Source organism: Triticum aestivum, chromosome 2A, assembly GCF_018294505.1.
Source record: "Triticum aestivum cultivar Chinese Spring chromosome 2A, IWGSC CS RefSeq v2.1, whole genome shotgun sequence".
Lineage (NCBI taxonomy): Eukaryota > Viridiplantae > Streptophyta > Magnoliopsida > Poales > Poaceae > Triticum > Triticum aestivum.
The window spans coordinates 663,877,953-663,884,872 of record NC_057797.1 but is presented as its reverse complement, the minus strand read 5'-3'; positions in this window follow the sequence as shown (position 1 = coordinate 663,884,872).

The following is a 6,920-nucleotide window of genomic DNA, read 5'->3' as shown; positions in this document are numbered from 1 at the left end:
TTCAGAATGCTTGCCTTCAATGTGTGGAAAGGCAGGGTGAACTCCAAAACTTTTGAAAGTTTCTTCTCTCTCCCCAAAATCCTATTTAAAAATATATTTGAATTAACACACATTTCAAAAACAGTACAAAAAAGTTGTTTGAAATTTTTTCAAATAAATCTTAAAATAAACTAGATCAAATTTGAGAAAGGTAGGAAAAAGAATCAACTCATTTGGACTTATATTTAAAAAGTTATAGCCGGTCAAAGATTTGGTCAAATCTGTTTTTAAAATAAGACAGAAAAGAAAACGTTTCAGATAGAAATACGCTTTCGGTGCAGAGGAGGCGTACTTGAGGCTTTACGCCTCCACTTAACCACGTGGACAGACACGGGGTCGCTGACAGTGGGTCCAGAAGGCCCACTGGTCAGGTTTGACCAGTCTTCTCCCTCTTCTTTCTCTGTCCCGGGCGGAGGCGAGGCAACGGCGATCGTCGCCAGCGAACGGCGGCTTCCCGCGGGGCTCAGAGGGCGGGGATGGATCCGCCACTTCAGGGTGATCCTCCCGGTGGTCGCCAGGTAGGTGGGGGCGGAGGGAGCTGCCGGCGGCGAGCTTCTCGGCGGAGGTGGCCTCGGGAGCAAAGTGATTTTTCTCCCGCGGTGTGTCCCGATCAAAATTGAGTAGTGGGGATGGCTCACGGGAAGGTGAGGAAGCTCTTGGTGGAGAGAACGGAGAGTGGGAGGCCCTGGTGGTGCCGAATTGGTCGGGGCAGTGGCGGCGGCTGCAGTTGCCGGAGATGAGGAAGGAGACCTCCCCCGGGTTGATTTGCTGCCATGGGAGGACTAGGGGAGCATTCTAAGGCTTCCTGTGTGCACGGGGAGGCTCGGGGACCTCCTTTTATAGCTCGTCGAGGTCGGTTCCGCGGCGGCCGGATAAGCTCTCCGGCGAACCGCCTCTCTGTAGCTTGCAGGGCAACGTGGCGTGGCTGGGGATGACGGCAAGAGCTAGTGGACGAGTGGGCGCTGCTCCAGGGGCCAGGTGGCGAGCGGGAGTGGCTTTGGCGGCGCCGACATGGCCAGAGGCTGTCGGGCGGCGGCGGCGGCTAGCGCTTGGCCTGTCGGGCGCGGCGGGGGCTGCTTGGCGTGTTGCGGTGAGAAGGGGAGTGCGTGGCGAGGTGCTGCAGAGCGGGCCAAAGCCGTGGGGCCAGCGTGTCAGCTCGGGCGCGGGTCGTGCAATACGCGCGCTCTGCTCGCGCTCCGGGCGTGCACGGGACGTGTTCGACACTATGCCAGAGCATGCTAGAGGTCGCGGTCGAGGCTGGCAATTAACAGACCCAGGTTAGGAGCAACTGGAATCCTAGTGGACATGCTAGTATGATCCGAGGTGCAAGGTCACAATGCAAAGACAAAATCATGTCAAAACTGGCCATGCACACCAGGTGTTTGACAAAATGTTAAAGGCTTCTAAGCAACTCTTGGGGTGGCCCAAATCTCCAGATCAAGATCTCCTTAGATGCAAGAGAGAGTGGTGAGGTTATTTGGACAAAAGGAGAAACTTGTTAGTGCAAGTTTTATAAAACTTCAATACTGGACAGGAAATAAATAGCATTATTACATGAACCAAAAATGATCCAAAAGGTGCATGCTCCTGGACTTAAGGGTTTAACATGGAGGACTACAAGTAGGAGAAAGAATCAAGGGCTAAAGAGCAAGCAAAAATATGGTTGCTGTACAAACCATCCAGTTGGTCCAGAATGAAGATGAGGTTGATTCACTCAAATTTTTCAAAGAACATAAATAGGTTTTTTGTACAAAGTGGAATAATATGCTCCTACTGACCTCCCCTAATTTTGGTAGAAGTTTTAAAGAAATATTTAAATAGGTTGTAGTGTAAAATTGCTCACTGGACCAGAGAACAAAATTTGCTGTGGAGCTCAAAATATTTTATGAATGAAATATATTTTTGCATAAAAGTGATTTAGAAACATAACATGACATCTCCAAATTTTTGTGGAAATTTTAAGTGAATCTATCAAATGGTTGTAGTTCAAATATGGCCATTTAACCTTGAAAAACTAATTTCAAGAAAGTAAAGATCAAGCAATTAAATTAGTTAATTAGTTACACTGATAAAAGGAAAGTTTTTCTTTTTGAGAGGTTAAACAAGTCCAATAACATATTTGAAAAGTTTTCTCTTTGGGAAAAACTCATCATAACAGGGAAGGAAATGAGTAAAAAAAATCAAAATGGAGCTCAGAAATCCAAAGTTTTAATTCCTGGCAACATTTTAATTTAATAAAACAAGGCCAAATTTTTGGGGTGTCACAATACTATCCCCCTTAAGAAAAATCTCGTCCTCGAGATTTGTTAAAAGCGGTGTTAAGAAAATAATTACGCAATAAAGACGTGGCTACAGTGAGAGGGCAATAAGTGGTGAAAAACCACAGTGTGAAAACTGGTGCCGCGAGGAAAAGTCTACGGTTCGGGACAAAAACGCGAGATTTCTACGCTGGATATAAATTTAGAATAACTTCTAAATTTAAATATACGCTGGTCGTACCCGAGAGCACAGTGCTCTCTCTGGCCGACAGGTGGACCCGGGGCCCACTGTCAGCCTCTTCTTCTCCCTCTGGCTCTTTCTTCTTCCTCTCTCCCGCGCGCTTTCTCGCGCTCTCTCCACCGGTGATGCCTAATGCGTAGGGCATCTAGGCCGTACCGTGGTAGTGCGCGGCGTGCTAGCTGCCGGTGCAGTGTGCACTCACCTCGCGGGCCAGCGCGCTGTCGGCACTGCTCGCCGATTCGACCCCGAACACCGGCGTTCGGCGACGAGCGGCGTTAGTGGACTTCGCCCATCGTACACCGAGCTCGAGCTATAAAAACGGCCGGGGTGCCTCTCTCTTCTTCCTCACACCTGGCCTCACTTCTCCTCCTCCTTCTTCCTCCATTACTGCTTACAGAAGCTCGGGTGAGGCTCTAATGGCGGAGGCGATGCCGGACTGGTTTGTGATCCTGATATGCGGAGGGCTGGCGACACTGCTGGGGCTCTCTGTGCTCCTGTGCGCGATGATCTTCGACGAGTATCGCGACGCTGCGGCTCGGGTGTTGGCTCTCCGCGGTGGTGGTGATCATGAGGAGTAGATGGAGTGTGCCGGGTGCTAACTGTTGTTAGGGGGTGATTAGCTGGATGTAACACCGTTGCAAGGTTTTGCAAACAGTGTATAAGTCCGAAAGATTATGGTTGTGAGTCTGTTGTGTGGTGCTGTGTGAAATTAATTAATCCATGTCGTGAGAAGGGCAGGTGTAGCAACTCAGGGAAAAGAAATCTCACTCCAGAATTTTGTGAGGAAAAACAGTTAATTTAAAGGAGCATAAACCACAACAAAAACTACACACATTAGTAGAAGCCAAAATAATTGACTCGTCGCACAAATTTGGGGTACCATGCATAAGATACACGCAAATATAAATGCTGCAAAAACAAATACAGTAGCGACGTCTAAAATGAAAACGGTAACTGGACGGGGTCTTGATAAAATGTCTCTGGTAAAGGAATACACTCCTCTTCTATCGGAGGAAGTGGATTGACCAGTCGATGTATGCGCCTCTCCGGGTCGGGTCTCAGTGGTCTGCCGATGGCAATCTGAGGATTTAAATCTGCGAGGCTCTGGAGATAATCCATCACTCGCTGGTTCAAATGCTCTTGAGCAATGATGTACTGGATAAGGTTGGCCAGAACTGGGTCTCTCTCAATACGTCCACCGGGAAAAGATGTTACTTCTCCGGGTGCTGCACGACTCGGAAAGTAATAATATCCCCGTTCGCGGGCATAGGGTACTGCGGATCGAAGACGAGCAATCGCTTCTTTCGTGGCAGCTTCTATGGCCAGGTGTGGGGTTGGCATAGATTTCCCCACGAAGGAAACTTCTGTTGGATCTTGATTGGAGTCTACGGGAGGGATGTGTACTGCTGCCCAATATTCCGAGGTGGATGGGGTGATCCTCGATTTGAACAGCTCGTACTGAGGTGGCTGGGTAGAACCCATGGTACTGCGGGTAAAATCCCACAATATTTTGACAAAGCTACCTGGGGTTGTATCCGGGGTTCTCAGATGAATGCTGGGGCTCGGCATGACAGGAAAAAGTGCGAGTGTGGTGCACAAGGTAGGGGTTGCTGGGTAAGATACCAAGTTTGCCACGACCGGTTTTTCCGGGTAATAAATTTCCAGAAAAGACCGTCGTGCTCATCAGCCCCAGGATTACTGTTAGCTGACGAGGCTCCAACTTGATACAGAAATCCCAAGCAAAATACAAAATATGTAGTACAATACCATTCTGGCCTGTGAGTACAACAAATGGTTTCTATTGGTTGATGGCGGAAGCGGGTTGTGAAACATCAGTGTCTATGGGACTCCATTTCCCACGGGAACAGCTGACCAGGTTAATTCTTATCTTCGCGAGGCTGCTATCTCCATTGAGTGGGTTCCGGGGCTGGCATCGCGTTGCTCCTCTCCGTGCAAGAAAATCTGGCCAAGACAATAGCCAGGGACGAGCCAGTGAGTACTTTGAATGTACTCGCAAACATTATGAACACAGGTATAATATAACAATGATGTGCTGAAAATATTTTATGCTCATGACGTCAGTCACAAAAGATAAATGAAACTTTGATGCGTGCAAGCAAGTTATTTATAAAATTACAATAACATCGTAGTATTAAAATTTATGAAATAAATAACAAGCGAGCCACAGTCGGGCGTCTTAGCGACACCACATAAAGGGCTTTAAAAGAAATACCACAGTCGGGCGTCTGAGCGACACCACATAAAGGGCTTTAAAAGAAATGTCACAGTCGGGCGTCTGAGCGACACCACATAAAGGGCTTTAAAAGAAATGCCACAGTCGGGCGTCTGAGCGACACCACATAAAGGGCTTTAAAAGAAATACCACAGTCGGGCGTCTGAGCGACACCACATAAAGGGCTTTAAAAGAAATACCACAGTCGGGCGTCTGAGCGACACCACATAAAGGGCTTTAAAAGAAATGCCACAGTCGGGCGTCTGAGCGACACCACATAAAGGGCTTTAAAAGAAATGCCACAGTCGGGCGTCTGAGCGACACCACATAAAGGGCTTTAAAAGAAATGCCACAGTCAGGCGTCTGAGCGACACCATATAAAGGGCTTTAAAAGAAACAATCATAATGAATATCCCGGAGGTAGAACCATCCCAGAGATACTCGGTAATAACAATAATATCACGGGTTAGTCAACAATAATAATAATCATAGATATCACAAGTCACGAGTAGTAATTCCATTTTATGGTTAACAGTTTCACCTCCGAAGACCGACACTAAGACCGACACCTGACCCATCCTAGACTGAAATCCTTAACCATGGACACGACTATTCGAATAGGTTTATTCTCTGCAGAGGGTGTACTCTTTACCCACGAGTAACGGATTTCTTTAGTCCATCGGGACTAATTCCGTCTACGGTCTTTTTGTTGAAAACACACCTAACTTGCACACACCAGCTTATCTCACACGTGTCTGGAATCACCCACGACACCTGTTAAGCAAACTCTAAGTGGGGAGGCTACAACCTCGCGTAGCATGGGATCAAATTTATATCGCGCGCTCTAAGGGGTGGCCTCCCCTCTCGGTCCCAACCGGAAACACCCATGCCCCGGACCAGGTGGCCTTTATATAGCAATGGAGCCGGATCGTTTTACCGTGGTGAAAGGTAACAAATTTGCCAGCTCAGCTCCAAAGGTCAGGTTAGTGTCAGAGATGCACATATCTCATAAAGAGACGTGTTACTGTGGTTGTCGTCGGGTTGGTTTTGGTAGTTGTGCCCGGAAAAATATGCAACTATGCGCTGACCAAAAATGCAAGGTCACTATTAAAACAGAGGCACAATGACAGGCTGCGTTAATATACACGGTTGCATGATTACAAAGCGAGGATACACTGAAACTCGGTGCTACTCATACGGCTTAGTCTACCTCGTTCATGTCTAAACGGGCGTGCCTGGTGGATGTCGAGGCTTCTCCACGTGTCTCACTGCCGGGATTAGTCGGAGATGGCGGGGGAACTGCAGGGTCGGGGTAGTGATGATGACCATCGCGGGGATTGTTGGCCACAACCCCGTTGGAGTGTGCTCCCAAAATGCGACGAAGCACCTCTGGGGTTATCGCAGCACCTTGGTCGATGGCTGGGGCAGATCTTGGGGACTCGATCGGTTGTCCAAACAGCACGACTGGGTTGTCGGTGTTGGGCTCGTTTTCTTCTCTCGCCGGAGCTCGACGAACCAGCTCTCCACGAGCTGCGATTAGATCAATAGTGATCTGGTCGAACAGTGCCTCTAGTGCTCTTACATAACGCACTAGGTGCAACAATGCGGGGTCCGTCTCGTGATCTCCGTTGGCAACTTGGGGTGGTCTACCATACCCTTCACGTCTGGGGTAGTAGTGGAACGAGCGACAGTTAACTCTGGGCGACAAGTGCCTGAGATGAACTATAGCCTCTCGAGCGGCTAGCTGGATGGCTTGTGGCTCAAAGGAAGTTGTCCTCCCGGTGAACCTGTAGGGGCGCTCGGGTGCTAGACCCCTACCGTAGATGTGCACAGTGGCCCAGAATTGACGGTCTCCACCGCTCATGGGTCCTTGATACACAACATATTCTGGTGGCTCTTCTAACGCATAGGCACGACGGGTGAGGTTTGCGAGTATGGTCACAAAACCTCCAAGATTGGTTGCTGTGGTCTCGTTGTGTACTATGGGTCCAGGCATTGTGGCTTGGTTTGGGGTAGCAGCTGTGCGGTGCTGTGTTGGGACTAGCGTGCCCTTTTTATAGAAAAAAGGGGGCGAAGTCTTCCTTCGCACGCTTGCGAGAAAGGACTATTTAGGGGCCGGTCACTGGCGCAAGAGTGACAGGTTAAGTTG